We start from the raw sequence: 27789 nt of genomic DNA, 5'->3' as shown, positions 1-27789 counted from the left end.
AGAGTCTTGATTTTGGCAGTTTAACCAAAAGAGGGTTGCAGGCAGATCTTGTGCGACCTGTAGGAATATTTGCAGGACAGAGCCCAGAGAGAGCTGGGGGGGCAAGGCCAGAGAGGAGTCGGTAGAAGACGGAAAGACCACCAACCTGCCTGCGGTGAGTGAGTGAGAGGCCCTTGGAGTTAGCTTCATCGCGGGAGATTCCAATGATTCTGAATGCTTTGGTTTCAACAGCGCGAAGGCGAGCTAGGTGTGAGGCAGGAGCACCAGCCCAGAGGGGAGAGCAGTATTCCATTGAGCTGCAGATGAAAGCCTTGTATGTGGTGAGGAGCTCAGGTGTGCCAAGGAAGGACTTCGCACGACGGAGGATGCCCAGTCGGCGACTGGCTTTGGAGGCCAGATTTGAAATGTGGTTTTTCCAGGAAAGATCATGGCAGATAGTGAGACCCAAAAGCTTGAGTGGCAGAACTTCTTGGAGAGGATTATTCAGAAAGTGGATGGGAGGGTTGTCCAGTCGGTCTTTTCGGAGAGACATCGTAAGAGTGTGAGATTTGTCAGGATTGAAAGACATGTTCCACTTGTTTGCCCAGTCTGTGATTTTGTCAAGGTCTGCAGAGAGTGAGGAGGCTGCAGACTGCCGATCTGAGGGATGAAGAATGGAGCGACAGAGAGTAGAGTCGTCAGCAAAGAGATAGAGAGGATTTTCAAGAGAGTCAGAGAGATCATTGATGAAGACCAGAAAAAGCACAGGGCCCAGAACACTGCCTTGGGGGACTCCAGCCTGAACAGGAAGAGGAGATGAGAGAAACCCATTCAGGGCCACACGTTGACTACGACTAGAGAGGAAGTCCGCCAGCCATGCGTGGAGATTTCCATGGATACCAAAAGAGGAGAGTTTGGTGAGCAGAGCGGGGTGCCAGACTGTATCGAAGTCACGTGATATGTCAAGGGAGACTGCTCTAATTTCCTGTTTGGCATTGAGGACCTCCATCCATTGTTGAGAAAGCAGAAGCAGCATGTCCAGAGTGGAGTGTCCAGGTCTGAAACCAAATTGATGATCAGAGATCAAGCCATTGGAGACCTTAATACAATACTTGTTTGTCTGTAACAATTGGTGTGGTTTCACCATTGATCTTTGACACACAGAATAACACATCTTTCTGCCTTGACTCCTCTCGAGGCTCAGAGGTACACCGTGACCGGGGTTTGGGGGAGGAGCACGTAACACATATTATAATATCATGCATGTTCTGATCCTTTCAATGACCTGATCTAACATATTATAATATCGTGCATGTTCTGGTGCTTTCAATGACCTGATCTCACATATTATAATATCATGCATGTTCCCATCATTTCAATGACCTGATGTAACATGTTAAAATATCATGCATGCTCTGATCCTTTCAATTACCTGATCGAAAATGTCATAATGTCATGCATGTTCCGATCCTTTGAATTACCTGATGTAACATGTTATAATGTAATGCATGTTCTGATCCTTTCAATGACATGATCTAACATGATTATAATGTTATGCATGTTCTGATCCTTTCAATGACATGATCTAACATGTTTATAATGCCATGTATGTTCCAATCCTTTCAATGACCTGAACTTACATGTTTATAATGCCATGCATGTTCTGCTCCTTTCATTGACCTGATGTAACATGTTTATAATGCTGTGGAAGTGTAATTCAGTGTAACTTATTGATTGGCACTGGTAACTTATTGATTAAGACTGGTAACGAAGCAGATACATTTTACCTGCAACCTCTGATGAAAGCCGAGTTCGTAAATGAGTGTCAGGAATGTGCCCGAACATGGTAATCTCTTGTCCACCTGGTCACAGCCCCTGGCTGGAGCACCCTCCTACTGTGTAAATGGAAATCACAGCAGGAGGGGAGCGAGTTGATGCCAGGGCTTGGTGCAATACATGACCTCGGGGCATCAGCGGAAGAAGGATTAACGTTTCAGCGGACAGAGGATTAAGTCCAGTTCGTCCATATAAACTAGAGCAAACGTGGAGTCGACAGTACTTGCTACGTGAAGCGCTGACCGAACGGGAGTGTCGGATGAACGAGAAGGACCAGCGAAAAGAGTTAACCTGATCCATTATATTATGCGTTATCATTTTGGTAATTGGAAATGAAATAAATACAGTTAATAAACCAGACATTTTGTAAACCTGTGTGCGGTCATTGGAGTCCTGTGAGTTCCCCACTACAAATTCCCTGACAATCTTGGAGGCACCGCTGACATCAACTGGACACAAACAAGTCTTTAAAAGGTGAGTGTGTCTTGTTTGGTCCAATATGATTTACGAACTTGGAAGTTATGGGTACATACATGGGGGAGCAGGTGGTCTGGGGCTTCTTTGCGCACCGATGCCGCGATATAGGTGGCGTGAGCCATCACGAATGGGATTTCGATAAACGACTGTAGCAATTTATTCGTTTTTTTTCTAAATGATTTCTGTAAATACGTATTTTTGCGCTGGTTATTAAAGGGCCTTACTGTGACCTGGAAGCAAACGGAGCAAGTGTGCACCTTGCGACCGCTTGCTTCCAGGACGTGTAAGGCCGGTACACTCGTTTACCCACCCGCACACGTATAAAGTACTACTTTTTTTTTGCACTTGTTCGAAGCACTTGACTTGCTCGGCGCTCGGCGAGCGACAGGGAACCGGGAAACGGAATTATATTTATATATATATATATATTTCCAATATGGTACACCGGCCACAACGATTTTAGCGATTATCCGAGTTTTTTTTTTTTTTTTTAACGATTTCTGTAAATACGTATTTTTCCTGCGCTGTGTAATTCTTCTGACACGCGCCACGAAGAAACGCACCACTGATGTGCATGAAGCGACTTGTTTGCCGGTTCGGTAAGGTCCGTCCGTACACGTGTACAATCGTGTACACCCGTTTTAAATAAATAATTTTTTTCAGTTTTCCCGCCATGCCTATAAATTCATGACAGACAACCCCCCCTCATGCCGGTCCAGAATTATGATGAAAGATGGCGATGGGAAAAAAAATTGCATAAAATATAAAAATTGATCTGCTTGATGTTAGTTTAAGGGCTGTTCCAAATTTATCCTGATTATGGTATTGCGACAAAAAGGTTTATATCTTGGGAACGACTGGTCGGATTTAGACAAATTAAAACTCGTTCGATCAACAAATAAATTCATGACAGACAATCCCACCTCATGCCGGTCCAGAATTACTGTGAAAGATGGCGATGGAAAAAAAATTGCATAAAATATAAAAATTGATCTGCTTGATGTTAGTTTAAGGGCTGTTCCAAATTTATCCTGATTATGAGAGATAATTACAGGAAATGTGTACTGTTCTTGTTTGGAGATTATAAGACAAAAACAGCAGAGTGGGAATCGGCAGACAATGGAACAGCTAGCGACGAGTGTTTTGTGAGTAGCAACCACTCTCTGGTCGAGGCTCATAGAAAAAAATTGATACTTATTGATTTGGCACGCTTACAATAGATATTAATGGCGAGGGTTCTGTGGTCGTTCGTTTTGGCTTTGCGAATGGACCAAACCATTCCATGTAAATAGGAGGGTGGTTCTGTGGTCGTTCGTTTTGGCTTTGCGAATGGACCAAACCATTCCATGTAAATAGGAGGGTGGTTCTGTGGTCGTTCGTTTTGGCTTTGCGAATGGACCAAACCATTCCATGTAAATAGGAGGGTGGTTCTGTGGTCGTTCGTTTTGGCTTTGCGAATGGACCAAACCATTCCATGCAAATAGGAGGGTGGTTCTGTGGTCGTTCGTTTTGGCTTTGCGAATGGACCAAACCATTGCATGTAAATAGGAGGGGGGTTCTGTGGTCATTACTGCCACGTGGTTTCAAAGTTTTTGTTTGTCAGTACTAGGAAACGAAAGTATTCAGGTGTTACCAGGAAATAAAAGTAGACAGACAAGCAAAATGAGTATAAAGACGTTGACCAACCAAGATGTTGCATATCTTTGTTGAAGTTCTGACGTTGTTTATTTCAATTATGGTCGGAATTATTGGGATTGCTATTAAATGAGAATTTTAATAGGATTTAATGGGATTTTTAAATGGGATATTGGTTTAGGAATGTTTAGAGGTCATTGCAATGTGATAATGACTTGTGACCATTTGTTGTCGAAACGTTTGGGACCATTCAAAGGTTGGGTTGTGCTAACGTTTCCACAACGTCGCTACAACGTTTCACTTTCGTTGTTGCAACGTTTTGCTCCAACGTTTTGGGAACATTCAAATGTTGTGTTTTGCTAACGTTTCCACAACGTCGCTACAACGTTTCACTTTCGTTGTTGCAACGTTTTGCTCCAACGTTTTGGGAACATTCAAATGTTGTGTTTTGCTAACGTTTCCACAACGTCGCTACAACGTTTCACTTTCGTTGTTGCAACGTTTTGCTCCAACGTTTTGGGGACATTCGAATGTCAAGTGAATCGAATGAGAATTCAGGAATTATTTCATTATTAACGATTAGTGAAGTACTTATTTAATTAATTACATTTCTTATTACATTACAGTAATTACATTACAGTAATTACCTGAGGTAATTACAGTAATTACAGTTCCGGTAATTACAGTAATTACAGTAATCGTTACAGTAATTGCAGTAATCTTATTACAGTAATTACATTACATTAACTCAGGCACCTTTTGAGTAAGGAAGCTGATATTTGGACATGACACTGACCAAGTGATGTGGCTGTCAAGGAAAATATTGATTTATTGATTAATCATTTAATAAATTAACTCGTTGATTTATAAATGACTTATTTAATTAAAATTCCTCAGAGATACATCTTCGGATGAAATACTTGCAGATTGGTTATGCTATGAGCCAATTGATTAAGGAAAATATTTTGTGATGGCCATATTGGCAATTTCGTGGCCATATTCGTGGCAACTCAGTTAGTGCCACTGCACCTTTAAAATGCATCCCTGCGTTCATTTTTCGATCGATTGAGTTGAAATTTTGAACAATCGGATCTGGACTGTCGTTGTTAACGACTCTAGCACGCACTCGTCCAATCAGGATGGAGCGGTATGGTCCCCGGATCATCACTGCCCGCAGTTTTAATTAATTTTACTTTCCTCTTGGTCATATAATTTTGAAGACATGCATGTCATGATAGAGGAAATGTTTGTTCTGTTGAACGGAATAAATGTTGTTTATTTGAGTGGATGGGTATTTTTGTGTATTTTGTATATATTTTCACGACTAATTCCAGTTAACATCCTGCAAAATTTGCTCGTTTGCTGGCCGAGTCGAAATTGCGTTGAGTTTCTATGGCATGCGCCATTAAAAGCGCTGTGTAATGGTTGAGCTCCCTTTATTTCGTTTTGGTCATGCGGATGAGCAGACAAAGTGACGAATGCTGCGGCTGGAGCAGTAGAAGCGATGTTTTTTTTAATGGAAACGATGTAATGAGTAATAAACGTGGGAGGGGGCAACACCACGCATACCTCTTTTAAGGTGTGTAGAAACCCTGGAATATTTCAGCAATCAATACAATGCTGAAACTATGTAAGTGAAATGAATGAGTAATTTAATAAGTAATTTAATAAGTAATTTAATAAGTAATTTAATGAGTAATTTAATGAGGAATAAACGTGGGAGGGGGCAACACCACGCATACCTCTTTTAAGGTGTGTATAAACCCTGGAATAAACGTGGGAGGGGGCAACACCACGCATACCTCTTTTAAGGTGTGTATAAACCCTGGAATATGTCAGCAATCAATACGATGCTGAAATGATGTAATTTACTGTGTAAGATGGTCGACCTTAGGTTTTGTTTGGGTTTTGTTGTTTATTTTTGTGGGTGTGTATTTTTTGTGTATTTTTGATATATTTTCACGACTAATTCCAGTTAACATCCTGCAAAATTTGCTCGTTTGCTGGCCGAGTCGAAATTGCGTTGAGTTTCTATGGCATGCGCCATTAAAAGCGCTGTGTAATGGTTGAGCTCCCTTTATTTCGTTTTGGTCATGCGGACGAGCAGACAAAATGACGAATGCTGTGGCTGGAGCAGTGAAAGAGAATTTGAATTGTTCAATGATTATTCGATATTGTTATGACTTATTGTCAATAGGTATACTAAGTGGCCATGAGGTAGCCTGTTGCTATGTACAGTTTTATTCTATTGTTGATTATACCACATAGCTGTGGTGATAAAGGAAATGTTCGTTTTAAATAGATGATTATGATAGGACCATGACTATAAAATCATGATGATTATTATGAATGATATCATAGGGTTCAAATGCAGAATGATTGCATGAACTTGGGAAAGAACTTTCAAGCCCTATGGGATAAATTGGGTGGTACAAGCGATGGAGTTTCAAAATTTAGCATGATTGAAGGAATTTTACAGTCTTATTTCAGGAGTTTTACGAAATTTATATTGCCAAGAGATTTTGGATACTATTAAAAAAAAAAAATGATGAGATATTTTTCCCAATGAACTTTAATATCTGCCATCCATTTTGGCTGTCTCACGAATGAAGGATGAGTTGCCTTTAGTGGTTGCAAAGAAAATTTGTGGAGACCAGGCAAAATGGGGAAATATGTCAGATATGACCCTAGGACAGGACGGTGATTCATCAATTAACATGAAGTACGAACCAGAGGTGACGGTCAATGGATGGACCTGTCCTGACATCATTGGGGAAAGGGCTTATGCAAGGAGTCATCCAGAATGATTAATTTAATTTATTGATGAATATTGATGAATTAATTGAGATTGAATCTAATTGATTGAATTTAACAGAATAAATTTAACTGAATAAATTGAATTGAATATATTGATTGTTTGATTGATGAAAATGCGGTCTCAAGAAAGAAGCTTTGATATCTTTGCGTGATATTAACAATGTGGAGACAACCTGGGAATATTGAGCAAGGTGGTGAGTTTATATACAGATATATATGTGCGGTTACCATTGTGTGATTTCCCCGTCAAACAGAGCGGACACCTGAGGATTCACCCACTTCATACTGACCCTCCGGCTCATCTGCAAATACTGATCTGTGAGATTGGATTGTGCAAAAGCCACAGCTGAGGGAGATTCTCTGGAAATCACCGTGCGAACAGGTGGAGAGATCCTTCCTGGAGGTACGAGTGAAGCTTTAGAGGAACCTGGAACAAGCTACAACACATCCAACGCTACTTTGATAAAAGGCAGAATGGGAAATGGAGCCTGCAAGAACACACAAGGACAACCAGAGATTCCACAAAAAGGTACTTGTACACATCATATGTACGACCGTTATGGTGCCGAAGCTATAAGGCAGGTCGAGAATTGGTATTTGTGGACAAAGGGACATGATGAGGAGTTTCCAAGAGATGGTACATTTGAGCGAATTCGATTGGAAAGATTGGAACAAAGATTGAAAGCCAGGAAGAGACAGAATCTAACGGTAGACTGGCTTGCATTCCATCTTTGGGATGGTGAATCCAGACAACGGGGACAGCAAGAACGGATAACGGAACTAGAACTTAAAATAAAAAGGATACAGGATACAGTGGAGGAGACAAATGCACAACTGCCCTCGAAATTAGGAATGAAAGTCACAGTTGTCCCATCTGATTTCCAGTTGTCTCCCCAAAAAGGACGGTACAGAGAATTTTTTCGTGTTTCAGGAGATAACGAGAGATTGCAGTGGCAACTCAGGGATGTAGAGATGCAGCCCAGCAATACAAGTGCACAGGCGCACAGATCAGACAACGACAGAAACCGGTGTTTCGAGTGTGGAAAGATGGGACATTGGAGAAGAAGATGTCCGTATGTCAACAGGAAGACAAGGTCATGGGGCAAACCAAGATCAAGGGTACCAGTGCTTACCGGTACCTCAGACAATGATTAGGCCTTCATTGCTGCAAATCCCAAATGATGATTGGCCTCAACAGATTCGATTACTGGACAAACATGAACAACTGTCAATGATTCTTGTGTCTGAAAAGTTTTCAGAGCAAGAATGATTCATTTTTCTTTTTGCTTGTTAACAAATTAATAATTAATTGATCAAATGCCAAAATTGGATCTTCTATTTTGGGCACAGCAATTTTAAATTTACAAAGTTTGGAACAATTGCGTTGCAATTGTTGGCAAACCAAGTAACAAGAGTCACATGATGATCAGGTGGGAATTTCGGACTATTGTTCCGCACGATTGATAGGTCAATGGTCGACTGACATGCAAATGGGTGTGTAGTCAAAATTTGGATAGATTATTGTGAAGGCAGAAAGGGTAATTTCAATGTGACATCATAAGGGTTTTCTAAGAATGGACTTTTGGTTTATTTGTCTATAAGCATTTTGAATTTGATTGACAAATTTTATGAAATTGAAATAAAATTGACACCCATCTGATCTGTAAATAATGGTTCCAACGCAAACAAATATGCATAATGCATGTGTGTGTGTGTTTTTGTGTATCAATCTTACAAGATTGTTGACACCGACAGTGTGCCTGTCTGGAAATGGATAGTTATATGTGGATGGGATTGGGATATGTGGATGGGATTGAATATCCAGAGAATCCGTAAAATAAAATAGAAATATAATTTGATTATGAACATTATCTCTTTTGTCAAGGGAAATGGAATATAAAAAAAAAAAATTTTGATGTGCTGGGTTATGAGCAGCCATTAATTAATAGTAAAATTGTGAGTAATTTTGGGATTCCATTTTTGATAGAATGTATATGAGAATAACATCTATTTATGGATATGAGCTTCATAAAAGGAAATGAGGAAGTACAAAATCATCCAAATTTGGGAGAGGTCTTACACTGACTTCCCAGAATACTCTGCTCATGGATTTTATATATATAAACTTGAATTTTATCAGCATATAAATTGTGCTGTATGTATGGATGTGTTTTAGGCATAGATGATATGGGAAAAGAGTAAAGAAAATTTTGCTGGTTTGAACTATTGTGGGTTTTCAGTTCTGGAGTTTAAACAAAGTCACTGGTTAACAGATGAGAAAGGATAGTAAATAAATTATTCTCTGCTGGGCAAATTAAGTACGATATTACTAAGACTTATGAGAGCTATTGTTCCGCCTTACAGCAGTGGAAAATTATTGGAAAAAATTAGATCCAACATAATGAATCTATAAAAGAATGTGATAGGGATAATATCCTCAATTTGTACTAATTATTTGATTGTGGGTAAAGGAATTAAGTCATCGTAGTGGATTGTTAACAGCAGCCTGAAAATGTCCTGAGAGTGTGCATCCATGTAATCAGAAATCCCAGATTTGTTTTTACAAACAACATTTTGGTAGAGGTCTTGTGTGGAACACTTCCTTGGTAGATAAAAACGGTACTGCATGCTGGCAGCCACTTTTGCGGCCAGTTAGGCCAAACAAATTGAGAGGAAATTGTAGTTAAATACGTAAGTTACACATGGCTATTTGTAAAAAAGGAAATTTGTTGAGATGGGAAACATTTTTTCGAAGGTTTATTAAGGTGTTATAATATGACATGTGGCAAGGCAAACTATTGGATGGGAAAATTAGATCTGGCTATAGAATAAATTTATTGACCCCTTGAGGTTAATCCTTCGAATCATTGTTTCACTGGCATTTTTGTTCAAATTGGAAATAGTTTGGTAGAGCTTTGGTTAAAACCTTTGGTTGCGGTATCTTGGAACGAATTGATAAACCATAGGAGATTGATAAGAATAGAAACAAATATGGACCCAAAATAGAAAGTTGGATTCATGCCCCTCATTGCAAACAAGCACATGGGGCTAAGGTGGACGATCCCACAGAAAATGAGGCTGCACCTAGCAGCCCAGCAGAACATTCAGTGGTAGAAAAATGATAGTCGTGATTTACAGTCATTTGAATTACATTTTAACACCCCTTGCATTGATAAACATTACATTTTCAACATGTGATATTCCTACTTGGAATAGTGACATTTATTTGCCTACATGACATACAATTACCTGCTGATATTAATACAACATGAGTGAAAAAATGTATCACAACTACACTCATGATCAGGGGATTGAGTTCAACCCCGGGAGATAGGGGGATCAGGGTAAGACAAATAATCTGATTATGTTACATATTAAGGGATTTTCTTTATTTACCTTTTAGGAAGCTTGTTAGTTTGGTATATAATGTTAAATGTCATCGACATATAACTATGTCATAGATATGAATATATACAAGGAGTAGCAGACTTGTTTGTTGGTTTAGTAGTTATATTGGCAATTGTTTTAGTGGTGGCTTGCTTGAAAGCCTTAGTGACGGTGTGTTTGAATAAGGTAACCAACAACACGATGATAACACATGAAGTGACAAATGAGGAAAGAAATGTGGAACCAGAAAAGGAAGACTTTTATGGCGACATAAACAGTAGAATTAAGATAATGGCATAACGACAATGTTATGAGTTGTGTCAATTACAATATCAATGAACTCATATCACCACGAGTGACACACTGTTAGGAAAAAAAAAAAAAAAAAAAAAAAGAGGGAAAAGAAAAAGTGGAGAGGAATTATGGTAATAATACATTATGCTTAATTTGTTGGTTTGGGAAAATTGTTGTTGGGAATTAGGTATTCCCGTTTGTGATTGTAATCATATACAATGCTATTCTTAGTTTAGTAATAAAATACATACCTGATTGAATATTATTTGTGTGACGCATATAAATGAATATAACTTTTTGTGTAAAGGAAAAACAACAAATTGTTGAATGTGAAACTGTCGGAAGATATACATGATTATGCTGATTTCATGGTAAGATGTACCCTATCTGATTCAGTGTGTGTGGAAAGCAGATTCAGATGTGACTGAGCATAAGGATAAGACGAGATCACATTTTGAAGGGAGTGCTAACGGAATTGGGAAGAAGTTCGAGAAAGAAAATTTGTGGCTAAAAAAAAATGAAGTTAATCGTGGCATACACCCTCTTTCTCAAAGAATGGTGAAGACATTCTCCCGTGTAACTTGGAGATGAATGCTTACCTTCACCAAGGAAATTTATGTGACCATTTGCCTGGATCACACTGCAACATATGAAAGAAAGGCGATCACTTACTCTTGTTCGAAGGCTTCGAACATTCACCACATCAGAAGTTGCAGGACAACGACATTTTACCTGCAACCTCTGTGAAATGCGGGGACATATGTTATTACTTCACCAACGTCCAGGGAACCAGCATGGAGCTGCAAAAAAAACGGCTGTGCCCTTGTCACAACAGCTGTGCACGATTCTGCTGGTTGCTCCTGGTAAGGACCATGAATGACCTGAACACCATGGTCCCAACATCATTGTGGATGCATCCGGCATCCCTGTTCCACATCTTGCTGGCCAATCAACGTCACACCAATACTTGCTGCCCACTCACAATGAGGGAGGAGGCAAGTCGACTACAACTGGGTGAAGGCCTTGTTCAGGAATTACTATGGTTTACAGCAAAAAGTGGCAAGAATGCTACAAGGAGAGCAGGGTCAGTCTATGACTCCGCAATGTTACCACAACAGCGAAATCCTACACGAAGTAGTGCAGGAGCTATGAAGACATTAGGAGAAAATGTTTCATACCTGGATTCAAACACAAGTGATCAGCCCTTCCTTTCAAACAAAGTCAACATTTGTGTGGAGGCAAACGTTTTTGCCAGATGGTGCAGATGCTTTACAAAACTTGAAAATGAAGTGAAATTGTTGTATCTTGGTGATGGTGAAGTGTTGTTTTGAAAATATATTTGTGATGCAAATGCAATAGATTGAACAATATGGAAGAAGTCAATGACCAACGAAATGTTTTGTGATTCTTGCAGGATGACGGTGTATGCCTAAGGGAATTTGATTACAAAAGTTATGATTATTTACTTATACTTGTAATGATGTTTACTTGCAGTGATTGATTATTTACTTATACTTGTAATGATGTTTACTTGTAGTGATTGATTGTTTACTTATATTGATGTTTAGATTAATGGTTAATATAAACAAAAACAAAAAGATGAGGGAATTGTGGAAGTGTAATTCAGTGTAACTTATTGATTGGCACTGGTAACTTATTGATTAAGACTGGTAACGAAGCAGATACATTTTACCTGCAACCTCTGATGAAAGCCGAGTTCGTAAATGAGTGTCAGGAATGTGCCCGAACATGGTAATCTCTTGTCCACCTGGTCACAGCCCCAGGCTGGAGCACCCTCCTACTGTGTAAATGGAAATCACAGCAGGAGGGGAGCGAGTTGATGCCAGGGCTTGGTGCAATACATGACCTCGGGGCATCAGCGGAAGAAGGATTAACGTTTCAGCGGACAGAGGATTAAGTCCAGTTCGTCCATATAAACTAGAGCAAACGTGGAGTCGACAGTACTTGCTACGTGAAGCGCTGACCGAACGGGAGTGTCGGATGAACGAGAAGGACCAGCGAAAAGAGTTAACCTGATCCATTATATTATGCGGTATCATTTTGGTAATTGGAAATGAAATAAATACAGTTAATAAACCAGACATTTTGTAAACCTGTGTGCGGTCATTGGAGTCCTGTGAGTTCCCCACTACAAATTCCCTGACAATGCCATGCATGTTCTGATCCTTTCAATGACCTGATCTAGCATTTTATAATGCCATGTGTGTTCTGATCCTCCCAATGACCTGATCTAACATGTTTATAATGTCATGCGTGTTCTGATCCTTCCAATGACCTGATGTTACATGTTTATAATGCCATGCATGTTCTGATCCTTCCAATGACATGATCTAACATGTTTATAATGCCATGCATGTTCTGATCCTTTCAATGACCTGATCTAACATGTTTATAATGCCATGCATGTTCTGATCCTTTCAATGACCTGATCTAACATTTTATAATGCCATGCATGTTCTGATCCTTCCAATGTCCCCATCTAACATACTGTAAAAGTAATAATAATTGGCAATAATAAAAAGTATAATTACATGACTCCCCTTGCCACTCCCATAGTGTACTGTACTGGCATGAACAAAAGGTTGGAATGGAGGGGAAGCCGTAGCCAGATGTATTCCTGGGGGTGCGGTGAGTGCAGTGCAGTGCAGGGAGCGTGAGGAAGAGAGTTTTTGACAAAGATAACAACCCCACGTCCAGGACGAGGCTCAGGTCTTTCATACCGGAGGAAGGAGCAACCAGGGAGAGATAGAACGGGAACTTATGGATTGGGTCTCGTTCATGTGTCCGTTCGTTCGTGTGAAGTAAGAACAAAATCGGTCCACACATCTCCGAGATGTGGTTGGGGTCGCACGCACGGACGAGATCCACCCATGAGCTCCCGGTTTGGATTGTGTCCAACGGGAATAAGAATAACTGCGTTTAGAATTTGCACCACCATCTCTTATTTCCCCCATGGTCCAAAACCATGAACTATTCTACCCTCGTTAATTCAGCACAGATCCACTTTTTTTTGAAATACCGACTACTTTCTTTCCTGGAAGTTCGAGCAGTGTCCATGTGTTTTATACCTCTCCTACTCCCACCCAACGTTTCCCCCCCCCCCCCCCCCCCCACCGGCTTCCCAAGCCCTCTCCCTCCCACAGATCTCCCGATGTCCCTGTTCTCTGCTGTTGCACTTGTGTGCTTCCCTCTCTCTCCGCATCTTGTCTCCCGCTCCCTTTATTGAATGTTTTGTGTGTCCGTTTTTTATTTTTTGTGATTGATGTTTGCTCTTTCATGAGCCTCGATCTTTTATACAAAAAAAAAAAAAAAGACGTCTCCTCGTCCGGTGGAAAAGAAAGGAAGTTGAAGGAAACAAGATGACAGTGAAAAGTCTGATATAACATCAACCGATGTAAAACGGGTGTTATGGAAACAAGGAAGTGAAAAGTGATAACGAATGACGAAAGAATCTTTTATTTGTTGATATAATAAGTTAACCCCTCAGAATACCTCGCTTCCCTCCACAAACCACCAGGTAGTGAATGGAACGGTCATCAATGGCAGGAAGCAGCCGCACAAGCAGCACCTCAAGCCGGCTTCGCGCTCAGGAAGCGAGGTTTCTGCTCCTCATCAGGGTTAACGTGTCCGTTCACTTTCAGTTACGTTTCTGGACTCACAAACTATAGAAATGATCCCTGAAAGTATAGTCTTAACTTCCTCTCTCCACCTACTCGCTCTTAAACCTTGGCGGCATCCAAACATTCGTGGAGACTTCCGGGTTTTAATCACTTTATGTTTCTCTTTTTCTTAAATTTTACAGAAACATTTCATGTGTTGGGATCAAATTAATTTCCTTCATTATAACAATATTATCATCACGTACTTACACCAATCACAAGCGAATATATTTGATGTAATCTTCTATTCTAGCTTCGTCCATTTTATCGCGTCACAGGAGTGACCTCGGTGAGTGACGTCGACGCATGTTTCGTGAGTGACGTCGACACATGTTTTGTGACTGAGGTAGACGCGTCTCAAGTGAGTGACAGAGACATGTGTTTAGTGAATGATATAGATGCATGTTTCGTGAATGACGTAGACGCGTGTTTAGTGAATGATGCAGACTCGTCTTTAGTGAGTGACGTCGACGCGTCTTTAGTGAGTGACGTCGACGCGTCTTTAGTGAGTGACATGGATGCATGTTTAGTGAATGACGTAGACGCGTGTTTAGTGAATGACGTAGACGCGTGTTTAGTGAATGACGTTGACGCGTGTTTAGTGAATGAGGCAGACGCGTATTTGGTGAATGACATAGACGCGTGTTTAGTGAATGATTCCAGTTGCGTTTTTCTCTTATTCTTTCAAAAGTCAAATAATGATAGACCGTCATGAGTGTGAAACGGGACGTTAATAATCTATCGCCCCCTCTTCTGTCTCCGTCCTCTCCCTACTTTCTCCTGTTATGACCTGGCCCCTGCATGAAGGACTCGTGGTACTGCCTATTGCTCCGGAGATCCTAATCGATGTGCTCGGGAGGCCAAAACGTTCCCCACGGGCGGATCGCGCCATATGAGCAGTCAGAAGTGACCGAGCGAAGTTACCATCCAAATGCTGACGCAATTTTACACCCCCCACTCTTCAACACACAGTATGCCAATCCAGAAATGCAAGGCAAATTCAAAACAGTGGAATAAATGCAAACACTTTACTCAAAATCAAGACAAACACAGGGTACATCACCAAGGAATAGATAAATCAAAAGGAAAATAAATCCCGCTGATATGCAGCGGCAAAGATCAAGTCATTAGAGGACAGACAGGCGCCAAGACAATACGGACAAGCCAAATAAACGACCCACCCAGTATCCCTAGCCAATCCCAAAGGGGAGGGAGAGAGAAGTAAAATAACAAAGGAATATTTGCCAGAATTTAAAGAAAATAATGGGTAAAATAAAACCAGGAGAGGGGGGAGGGAAATTCAGGCCTGTTTCAGGTGGCGTTCTGGCTGTCTCGCCCCAGAAACGTGTCCCGAGGGTGGCTCCTCACCATCACTCTTCTCTTTCTCAGTGGGTTTCCTCAAACTCCATGAACGACTTGCCCAGAGCAGTTTATGCAAAACCATGTAGCCGCACGTTGCCTCCGGCCGGCTCAGACGATACTTGATGAGGAGCATTTGCTTCTGCTCCCGTTCCCACTTTTCCTCACGATCCCACGTGCACCGGGAAAACCCTCCTCCACCCCAATCTCTCTGGCACCGACTGTGCCTCCAACAGGCAGCCCTCGGAGAGACTAATCAAATCCTCAAAAAGCTCACACAGGCCGAGTTTCTCCTCAAACCTTGGACCGCGCGTCCTGCGTTTGTTTTCACCTTCATCCCCAGTCCTGACGTACTCTTCTTCTTTCTTTGACACCCAGAAGTTCTTTCTCTATTCAATTATGTCAAGCTCCGGTGTGAGAGAGAAGGTCGATAAGGAAGATCTTTCTTCTTATTTTTAACAAAAGAGCAAAAATGAAGTCCAAAGGGAAGGAAGAAAGAAAAGAGCAAATCTGGTTTCACATCCGGCCCGGAATGTCACAGAAGATACACCCCAACGATCATAGCTTCTCGTCATTGCAAGCCCAGCCCCATGCGTGTACCATCACGAAACAATCCACCACATGAGGGTGACACTCCCTCCTCTCTCTCCTCTCCCCTCTCTTGACCAATTTTGACCCCATAGAATCCCCTAGACTTCGATTTTCTTCGTGCCGTGAGCAAACATCGGTACATCACGGGTGATGAAGGTTGTGGCCAAGTTTCATCGAAATTACGTCTGTAGTATCTGAGAAGAAAGCAAATACCTATTTTTGGGGGGGGGGGGGGAAGGGGAGGGTTGAGGTGGAGGAGGTCAAACCTAGATCCACTCGCGGCTCTTCCCCCACTTAACCCCCCTCCTTCATCCCCCACACATATAATGAAGGTCCGCCAATGGATTGAATGCCTTGGAGTTAAAGCTCGTTTGGTCATCCGTGGCGCCCTGCGATGTTCACTACATGGCAGACACACGACAATATGATAATATTGTTATGGATCTCTGTTTCGGCACTCCACTTACCGAGGGGGGTTTAATCACCTTGTCTTTTAAGCTGGCCGTCCGAGTCCTGGAACTATCTCGCCACTTCCGGTCAGCGCTGAATAGGGTAGTAGGTCAATTATTCCTATGACCTAAGTCCCAACGCCTTCCGGTAAGCGAGGAAATGAGCCCCGCCCAAGCCGCGACTGTAATGGACACGCCGAGCGAAGCGAGCCACGACACAGGCCATTAAAACAAGAGACTAAACCCGCTTAGAAAGCATTGGCCAAATCGTGCCACAGGTATTCAATCGAAAGAAAAGACTAAAGCGATCGGGGAAGAATGAAACCAAAAGGGTAAGAAATAACAGACATTTATTAATTATTTACAAAACCAAAGAAACCAAAGGAGAAACAAAAGCAATATACAGAAGAAGAAGAAGAAGAAGACACAGGGCAAGCCTTAAAACAGTCTTAATTATCAATGCCCAGACAGAACAAACACAGACTCACACGAAAGGGGAATAGCAGGCAGGAATCACTGGAGGAGGGGATGAGAAGGCCCAGGCAGACTGTGGCGTCGAGGTCCGGCTCCAGGAGTCGACTCGCGTCGTGGCAGGAAACTCTGGCAGGCAGCGAGCGCGTATCGTTCACTGTGAGTGGTCGTTGCATACAGCGATTGGGATGCTCCTCTCTCCCTTGCCTTCGTCTTCCAACTCCGGATCACGTCTCTCTCTGCCTTCCTCCCGACTCTCTCATTCAGAATGCACCTTCTCACCGACTCCACTCAACTCTCCCAACTTCTCGGTTCGGCTGGAGCACTCTCCCTAAGCAGTCCCTTGCAGCCCTTTTTATTGCTGTGGGCCGTATCAAGCCGCGGGCTCTGAGGGCACGCCTACCGGTTGGCTCACCGCGGTGCTGGTTGGCCGGTAAAGGGCTTGCTTACTCCACCTCTGATGACGCGTCGACGTGCCACGCCCATGATCTGGCGGCTCCTCCCCCTTCTTCTCGGCCCGACCGCATGGCCAATGGCGGCTGGTGGGGAGTTAGCAAACCACTCGTACCGCTATTGAAGGGAACGAAAGGGACCTATCTTATTTGATTAATGCAACGCAGATTCAACGACTGGGAACAGATCCTTAACTGAAACACATAATAATGAAATAACTACGAAGAGGGCCTATGGTTCCTACGTGTTGTTCATGGACTAACTAGAGTGCGATCTTTAACCAGCCAATTGAGGGGGATATTTACAGGGGAAACATTTATAAGGGATACATTTACTAAAATTTACTAGTGAAGGTTCTAAAAACCGTAACAATATCATGCATGTTCTGATCCTTTCAATGACGTGTGTAACATATGTTATGGAATGGTCACTTCCGTTGTTGTGGTTCTCATCCACTGTAAACATTTTTGGTTGCATGTACTATTATTGTTATCATATAGTTGAAATAGAGATAACTGTTTTCAAAAGGTAAAAAAAAAAAGTTAATGTTTTAAAAATCAACCGGAAACCGGATCGGGAACAGGAGGAAGAAGAAGACGAAGAAGGAGAGGAGAAAGAGGTGGAGCAAGTGAGGTCGGAGAAGGAGCCGAGCTGTTTGGAGGTTTTGAGCAAACGCTGGCGAACGGAGGTCACTAGCGAACTTTGGGGTTTCCTGGGAAAGGGATTCCTGCGACAGAGTTGTTATTGCTGTGACAGAGAAACCTGCATGACAGGTTTTGTGGTTGATTCCGAAGAGAATCATTAGAGTGCCATTACGTCTCGAGAACGGACTGTTGGCCATTTTACCTCGCGCCTGATTTTCGCATCGCTTTAGGTTTTTCCCCTCGCTTCAACCATTTCAACGCATCCAGCCGTTAACCTGGTGTGTGTGTGTGTAACGTGGATTTTGAGTGGGAAATTGCAGTTCGCCGATTGGGAGCTGTTGAACGTCCATACCCGAAGGTGTGATTTCCGAGCCGCCTCTTGAGGACACTTTTGCCTATCTTTGGCAGTGTGACTGTCAACCGAGCGGGATTCTGGTCTCGATACAACATCGTTCTGATGATCACTAGAGCATGGATCGCCTTTGGTTTGAGGCTGGAACAGAGACATTGGGAATGTTATTTTCGCTCACTTGGAGCACAGTGAGTTATATTGTACGAAACTGATGGTACCATCATAGGAATGATATATTGGTTGTACAATTGATTACTATTGTTATTGTACTGTTATTCTTGTGTGACCTCAACACAATACTTGTTTGTTGGTAACAATTGGTGTGGTTTCACCATTGATCTTTGACACACAGAATAACACATCTTTCTGCCGTGACTCCTCTCGAGGCTCGGAGGTACACTGTGACCGGGATTTGGGGAGGAGCACGTAACAGAAATTGGGGGCTCGTCCGGGGTAGAATTCCCTAACATTCCCAAAATTCCCAAATTTGGAATTTTCTAACATTCCCAAATTTTTCAACATTTTTTTTTTTTTAATTGTGAAGGTTAACAGGTGCTAACTGATAGTCACCATGGTGTTTGATGCAGAAAGGTTTGCGGCGTCCCCTAATGAGGCACAGTTCCAGGCATTAAAAAGATCGGAACTCATGATATTGGCCAAATATTTTAACTTGGAGGTCCGAGTTAGTATGAAGAAAGCAGAGATTCAGACATTGGTGGTGGAGTCTCTAGTGGGACAAGGAACACGGGAAGAGGTAGCCTTGGATTGGTTACCCGAGGAAAAAGGAAATGTGGAGCTCCGGAAAATGGAGATGCAACTGCAGAGCCAGGAAAGGTTAAAAGAGTTGGAATGGAAAGCCGAGGAAATAAGAGCAAAGGAAAGAGCAGAACAGGAACGAGAACTCGAGGAAAGAAGAGCAGAGGAAAGAGCAGAGGAAAGGAGAGCTGAAAAGGAACTCGAGGAAAGAAGAGCAGAGGAAAGAGCAGAGGAAAGGAGAGCTGAAAAGGAACTCGAGGAGAGAAGAGCAGAGGAAAGGAGAGCTGAAGAAGAAAGAAGAGCAGAGGAAAGGGCAGAGGAAAGGGCAGAGGAAAGGAGAGCCGAAAGGGTGTTAAAGGAACGGGACATGGAGTATCAGAAGGAACTTAAACTCAAGGAGCTGGATTTACTGGGAGAACGGCGAGAAATAGTATCCATGCCGGCTAGTTCGACAACTAGTGAGAACTCTTGGGATGTTGGTCGGCATGTGAGGCTTTTTTTTTTTTTTTTTTTTTTTTTTTTTTGTATACAAGATCGAGGCTCGTGAGAGAGCGAAAATTAATCACACAGAAAGACAAACAGACACATAAAACAAATAACATCGGGAGCGGTAGACAAGATGGGGAGAGAGGGGGAAGGACACAAACACAACATTTGAGAGCAGGGACCGAGAGACATGGAGACATCGAGAGATCTGTGGGAGGGAGAGGGCTTTGGGGGGGAGGCATGTGAAGGGGGGAGGCATGTGAAGGGGGGGAGGCATGTGAACGGGGGGGGGGGGGGTGGGAGAGGTATAAACATATGGACACTGCCAGGATTTCCAGGAAATAAGTTGGAATTTCAAACAAGGTGGTTCCACCCTTCAATGAAAAGGAGGTAGCCAAGTTCTTTTTACATTTTGAGAAAGTGGCTCAAATGCTAAAATGGCCTGTGGGGTCCTGGACTATGTTACTGCAAAGTGTTCTGGTGGGTAAAGCTCAAGAGATCTATTCGGCTTTACCGATTGAACAATGTGCAGATTATGACATAGTGAAGAAAGCCATTCTCAAAGCCTATGAATTGGTCCCTGAAGCTTACCGGCAAAAATTCAGGAATGCCAGGAAGAGGGAGAGTGAGACCCATGTGGAGTTTGCCAGAATGAAGGAAACCATGATTGATAGGTGGTGTGACTCGAAGGAGATTGGGAAAGACTACAACCTGTTACGACAATTGATCTTGGTGGAGGAATTCAAACAGTGTGTCCACGTGGACATTAAAGTACATCTGGATGAGAAGAAAGTACCAGAGTTGTATGAGGCAGCAACCGTGGCAGATGACTATGCCTTGACACACAGGATGGGGTTCCACAAACCTAACTTCCCGCCTAGAGTAAGCCAGGGGAGTTATGGTAAATCAGGGGCGGAGAACAAATATTCATGGAGGCGGCCTAGAGAGGACTATGGGGAAAAATCTGATACCGCGACTTTTAGGGATCAGAAGACTGCAGATCCAAGACATACTTATCTTCCGGGGAGCCCGAGGCAGACCACGAGTTTTTCCTCCGGGCCTACTTGGGCTTTTTGCAAGAAACCTGGGCATTTGATGTCCCAATGTTATGCCCTGAAAAGGAAAAATCAGGAGCGGAGTCAGACTAGTGCAACTCCGAATGCATTGGCCAATGCGAGAAATCGTCCTTGGAGGACAGTGCCTTGTGAAGGTTCCCATGCCAAAGTTACGGCATCACAGGACGACCTTGTTCAAGAGTGTTACAAACCTTTTATTTCAGAGGGGTTTGTGTCACTGGATGGAGACAACGAACCAGAGACCTGTTAGGGTATTGAGGGACACAGGAGCACATCAATCTTTGATGCTTGAGGGCATTTTGCCATTGTCAGAGAAGACGGCAACAGGTGTTGGTGTTCTTTTACAGGGGGTTGGTGGCTATGTTAAACTCCTCTTCATGTCATCCATTTGTAGTCTGATTTGGTGTCAGGACCGGTCACTGTAGGTTTACAAGCCACTCTTCCTGTAGATGGAATATCCTTTATTATCGGGAATGATTTTGCCGGTGGTCGAGTTTCTGGTAATCCGATGTTGGTTGAAAAGCCCAGTATGGAAAATAACACCGCACAATTAGAGCAGGAGATTCCGGGTATCTTTCCATCCTGTGCAATGACTCGTGCTATGGGTAGGAAGCGCTCTGAAGAGAAGGAAAAGGAAGGTGATGTGGATTTGGGTTCCTTAGCGATATTGAAGGAAAAGTCTGGAAGAGATAATAGGAAAGGGAGTGACATCAAGGAACCGAAGGAAAAGGTGGCATCTGGAACAAAAGAGGAAATGGAGTGTCCGTCGGAGACATCTGGGAACGAGGTTGAACAAACGGTGCTGGGCCGAAAGAGACTTGTTGAAGAACAACACGGAGATTCGGAGATCCGGAGTTTGATTGATAAAGACGTTACAGAGGAAGAGGCTATGAAGATACCTGTTGGTTACTTCATGAAAGGGGAAATATTCATGAGAAAATGGAGACCACCAGAGGTGCCAGCAAATGATGAGTGGAAAGTTCATTACCAAATTGTGGTGCCACCGCCGTACCGGAAGGAGATATTGAGTTTGGCGCATGAGACACCTTTGGCCGGGCACCTTGGAGTGAACAAGACATGTGACAGAATATTGGTACATTTTTTCTGTCCAAGATTGCGACGTGATGTGGCGGAGTTCTGTAAATCTTGCCACTCTTGCCAGCTGGTGGGAAAACCTAATCAGAAAGTCCCATCCGCACCTTTAAAACCAATTCCAGCTTTTGAAGAGCCATTCAGCCGTGTCATTATTGACTGTATAGGCCCTTTACCTAAAACTAAGGCTGGACATCAGTATTTTCTGACCATCATGTGCGCATCCACAAGGTTCCCAGAGGCAGTGCCTCTTAGAAAAATTACTGCGGCAGTTATTGCGAAGGCCTTGATTAAATTTTTCACTTTGGTTGGCCTACCTCAGGTCATCCAGTCTGATCAGGGTTCCAATTTCATGTCAACGCTTTTTCAGCAAGTGGTACACCTGTTGGGAGTGGAGCAAGTAAGGTCAAGTACTTACCATCCCGAGAGCCAAGGGGCCTTGGAAAGGTTTCACCAGACATTGAAGAATATGCTCAGAACGTATTGTTTTGAATGTGACAAGGATTGGGATGAAGGAATACCCTTATTGTTGTTTGCTACGAGGGAATCTGTTCAGGAGTCATTGGGATTCAGTCCTTTTGAACTTGTGTTTGGACACGCAGTTCGAGAACCATTGAAATTAGTGAAAGAACAGTGGCTACAGGAGGAGTCACAGTCAACAGTGGTAGAGCATGTGTCAACGGTTAGGCACAGATTGGCAAAGGTTTGTGAAGTTGCGAGAAGAAACTTGAAAGTGACACAGGATAAAATGAAAGTGAGACATGAGAAGAAATCTCAGATAAGAAATTTCAGTCCTGAGGACCGAGTGTTAGTGACGCTTCCTGTTCCAGGTCAGCCACTACAGGCGAGGTATTTTTGTCCCTATGCAATCGAAAGGAGGGTTAATGAAACAGATTACGTGGTGACAACTCCCGACCGACGGAAAAAGCGGCAGCTGTGTCATGTCAACCGACTGAAGAAATATTATGAGAGGAAGCCTGTGGAGAAAATGGTTCCTGTCTCACCTGTCTCACCTGTAGTCGGGGTGCAAGAGAATCCAGAGGTTGAGGCCGGTGTGAAGTTTGATAACTTTGATGACCAGGCTTGTCCCAGATTGACGAACACGGGAGTGTTGAGTCATTTAGATGAGAAATTAGGTCATTTGACGAGGGAACAACAAGGACAACTATCCAGCCTAATTTTTGAGTTTGCACATTTGTTCACAGATGTACTTGGTCGTACTGACCTGGTATATCATGATATTGAGGTGGGGGAAGCCACTCCTGTGAAGCAACACCCCTATCGGATGAACCCTGTGGAGATGGAGTATCTTCGGAAGGAGGTTCAGTATATGTTGGAGAATGACATCATCGAACCAAGCAGCAGTGAATGGAGCTCACCATGTGTGTTGGTTCCAAAACCTGATGGCAGTTTTCGCTGTTGTACGGATTTAAGACGGGTTAATGCAGTGACCAAGACCGACTCATATCCCATCCCGAGGATTGATGACTGCATTGATAGAATAGGCCCAGCTAAATTAGTAACTAAGTTTGACTTGCTGAAAGGGTATTGGCAGATTCCTCTTACTGATTGAGCCAGGGAAATCTCGGCTTTAGTCACACCAAATGGGTTGTATCAGTACAAGGTTCTTCCCTTTGGATTGAAAAACGGGCCTGCTACATTTCAACGGCTGATTAATAAGCTCATTGCAGACCTTGAGGGGGTGGAGGCTTATCTGGATGATGTCATCATCCACACCATGACCATGGAAGATCATATTGAACAAATTTATGCATTTTTCAAGAAACTGACCGAGGCACGGTTGACCATCAACTTATCTAAGAGTGAGTTTGTAAAGGCACAGGTGGTGTTCCTAGGCCATGTCGTAGGTCAGGGTCAGGTGCAACCAGTGACAGCCAAGATAGAAGCCATTGATCGCTTCCAAGTTCCAAAAGGGAAGAAGGAGCTTATGAGATTCTTGGGGATGGCTGGTTGGTACCGGCGGTTCTGCAGGAATTTTTCTGATGTGGTAGCCCCTTTAACGAATTTGCTGAGGAAAGAGCCCAAGTTTGTTTGGGATGGCAAATGTCAGGCAGCGTTTGCCCACGTCAAAGCGATAATAATGAGCTCTCCTGTCCTAGCAACCCCGGATTTTCAAGAACCTTTCAAGTTGGCCATTGATGCAAGTGATGTGGGGGCTGGCGCAGTTCTATTACAGGAAGATGACGATGGAGTGGATCACCCGGCGTGCTACTATTCCAAAATGTTTAACAAACACCAAGCAAATTATGCCACCGTGGAAAAAGAGACCCTTGCTCTCCTGCTAGCGCTTCAGCATTATGAGGTGTATCTAGGAACTACTACCTTTCCTATAAAAGTCTTCACTGATCACAACCCTGAAGTTGAGGAAGCGATAAAAGCAATGAAGGGTAGAACTGAGAAGGAAGTTGAGGAAGCGATAAAAGCAATGAAGGGTAGAAAAGCGGGAGGGCCGACGGGAGTTGTGGGAGATAGGTTGAAGGCAGCAGGAAGTTGGGGTGTGAAGAGAATGACAGAGATCTGTAATCTGGTGGTGAAAGAAGGCCGCATTCCAGTGGCTTGGGAACTGAGTACCCTCGTCCCTCCATACAAGGGGAAAGGTGACCCTCTGGAGTGTGGCTCGTACCGAGCGATAAAGTTATTGGAGCATGGAATGAAGGTATTGGAAAGGGTGTTGGAGAGGAGGATAAGGAAGAAAGTGAAGATCGACGAAATGCAGTTTGGATTCATGCCAGGAAGAGGAACGACAGACACGCTTTTCATTGTGAGGCAGTTGCAGGAGAAGTACATGGAGAAGTGGAAGAAGTTGTTTCTTGGGTTTATTGATCTGGAGAAAGCATTCGATAGGGTACCACGCAAAGTATTGACATGGGCATTGAGGAAGTTAGGAGTGGAGGAATGGTTGATCAGAGTAGTGATGGCAATGTACAAAAGAGCGCGCACAGCTGTAAGGACGAAGGACGGGAACAGTGGTGAGTTTGAGGTGAAGGTGGGAGTGCATCAGGGGTCGGTACTAAGTCCACTACTATTTGTAGCTGTGATGGAGGTGCTGGCTCAGAACGTAAAGGAGGGTTTACCGTGGGAGTTGTTGTATGCAGATGATCTGGTGTTGATTGCAGAAAGTATGGATGGACTGAAGGAAAAGAGGAACACGTGGAAGGAATGTATGGAGACAAAAGGTCTGAAGGTGAATATCGGAAAGACGAAGGTGATGGCAAGTGGTAAAGCATGTGGTGAGGTGGAAAGAACTGGGAAGTGGCCCTGTGCTGTTTGTAGGAAGGGTGTCGGAGTGAACTCCATTCAATGTACAATGTGCGCTGAGTGGGTTCATCAAAAATGTAGTGGTCTGAGAGGGTCATTAACCAGTGTGGCAGCTACATTCAAGTGTAAGGTGTGCACAGAGGGAGCTGCAGATGGAGGAGATGTTGAGTTGGATCTTGGAGACGGCGTGAAGCTGGAAGGTGTGAAAACATTTTGCTACCTCGGAGACATGCTGAATGGAGAAGGTGGATCAGACTCGGCAACGGTTGCTCGAGTGAGATGTGCATGGAAGAAGTTTCGGGAACTGAGTGGCGTGCTGATGATGAGGGGAGTGTCGTTGAAGCTGAAGGGAAAGGTGTATGCTGCATGTGTGAGAAGTGTTATGATTTATGGGAGCGAGACATGGGTAATGAACATAGAGCAGCAACGAAGGTTGGAAAGGGTGGAAATGCGAATGGTTCGACGGATGTGCATAGTATCGTTGAGAGAGAGGAAGACAAATGATGAATTGCGAAAGATGATGGGAATAGAGCCTGTGATGGATGCTGTGAAGAGGAACAGGTTGAGATGGTTTGGTCATGTGTTGAGGAAAGATGAAAGTGACTGGTTGAGAAGAGTGATGGAAATGAATGTAGAAGGAAGCAGAGGACGGGTGTGGAAGTGTAACTCAGTGTAACGTACTGATTGGCACTGGTAACTCATTGATTAAATCTGGTAACGAAGCAGAATGTGCACGAACATGGTAATCTCTTGAAACACCTGGTCACAGCCCCAGGCTGGAACACCCCCCTATTGTTTGGTAAATGGAACTCACAGCAGGAGGGGGGCTAGCTGGTGCCAGGGAGGCGACCAGTAACGTCAGCGGAGAAGGGATTACGATTTCAGCGGACAGAGGATTAACTGAAGTGTGCCGATATAAACAGAAGGGACTTTGAGCCAAGGGAGCACTTGCCACGATAACTCCTGCTCGACGGAGCGAACGAGCGCCCATCATCAGAACCTCTGCCCGACGGGAATGGCGGAGGAACATCGGCCGAACGAGAAGGACCATGCGGATAGAGTGACCTGGTCCATTGAGTTAAACGGTAGTTATTTGGTATTGGAATGAAAGTGAACAACCAGTTAAAATGTAATAAAGTCATGACCTTTTGTAAAACCTGTGTCCGATCATTGGAGTCTTGAGTCTCCCGCACCATTTCCCCTACAATCTGGAGGCACCGCTGGAATTTCGAGTGGACGTCGCCAAGGTAAGCATGGCGTCTTGGGGATCTGTCCATTATGAAATATGAATTCTGAAGATGGTGGGATGTGTGTGTGGGGCTTGCATTCCATAGGTAATCGAAGGAGTGTTAACGTAATTTTTTGTCACGACTGTCCGAGGTAAAAGTCACGGATGGAACGTTTTAAATGATTCTATTATTCGTGGGCTTGCATATGCGTACGGTATACGCTGGGTGTTAAAAGCCTTACTCTGGTCTGCAGGCAAAGCGGCTCATGAAGTGCACCATGAGGCGATTTGTTTGCCGGTTCGGTAAGGTCCGTACACGTGTACAATCGTGTACACCCGTTTTAAATAAATAAATAAATAATTTTTTTTTCAGTTTTCCCGCCATGTCTAAAACTCGTTCGATCAACAAATAAATTCATGACAGACAACCCCACCTCATGCCGGTCCAGAATTATTGTGAAAGATGGCGATTGGATGAAAATTGCATACCAACACTCCCTCACTGTCCCTCATTGTCCCTCATGTCCATTCCGGCACCCTGTCTCTTGCTCCCGCTCCTTCTCCCTCCCTTTACTTCCCATTGGCGGACGTTTTGCGAGAAGCAAAGCGTTTTGCAGGAAGCTTCCAGGAAACAAAACCAGTGCTGTTGTTTTTTTGACGAAATTTGTCAGACAGATAGCATGGGTGACACGGACGAAATGATTGGATTTTGGTGAAGACCCAGGTTCGAATCCGGCTACGAGAATTGTTTAAAGTGATTCTTCACCATCAAGAGATCGGGTGAAAAGCGATATACATTATATTTAACATAATATACTTATTAATGTTATTATTTTAATATTATTCATATATTAAAAAAAGTTATGGATGAGTGAATGAACCTGGTGGATGAGTTGGGGAGGTGACAAGAACACGCCGATTACATTTTGGTTCAGGTCCGAATCCAGATCCGGCCTATCAGTGGGATTAGTGGATCCTACCTATCAGTAGATACAAAACATAAACTGTTCACCAAGGCGGAGATATGCTCTCTACTGAGCGTCGTTCTAGTTGTGTGTTTGTTCGTCTGGGCGATATCTTAGCCATCCTTTGAGATAGGAAGCTGAAATTTGGGGAAATTGGTGAACAAGTGCTTTTGAAAAATAATAATAATAATAATAATAATTCTGTATTATTTGGTGAACCAGTTTGTGTGAAACCTCAACCTAAATATAAAAATTGATCTGCTTGGTGTTAGTTTAAGGGCTGTTCCAAATTTATCCTGATTATGAGAGATAATTACAGGAAATGTGTACTGTTCTTGTTTGGTGATTATGAGACATAGACAGACAGAGAGAGACACAGGCAGACAGAGAGAGAGAGACAGACAGCAAAAGACTTCCAAAGAAAGTTGGGGCTGGATTGCTTCAAGAGAAATGAAATACTATTTATTATAATATAAAATCGCG

General features: G+C 43.2%; 1 non-coding gene across 1 annotated transcript; it reads right to left on the bottom strand.

The window, feature by feature from the left end:
- Positions 1–13924: 13924 nt before the first annotated feature.
- On the bottom strand, positions 13925–14139 carry LOC137428800 (small nucleolar RNA U3). Its single transcript, XR_010984756.1, has one exon. It is a non-coding gene; the product is annotated as a small nucleolar RNA U3 (small nucleolar RNA).
- Between the last annotated feature and the right edge of the window lie 13650 nt (positions 14140–27789).

This window comes from Myxine glutinosa, chromosome 5 (genome assembly GCF_964187855.1).
Source record: "Myxine glutinosa chromosome 5, kmMyxGlut1.1, whole genome shotgun sequence".
NCBI lineage: Eukaryota > Metazoa > Chordata > Myxini > Myxiniformes > Myxinidae > Myxine > Myxine glutinosa.
Note: the sequence above shows the minus strand (reverse complement) of the source record. Positions and strands in the feature narration are given on the sequence as shown.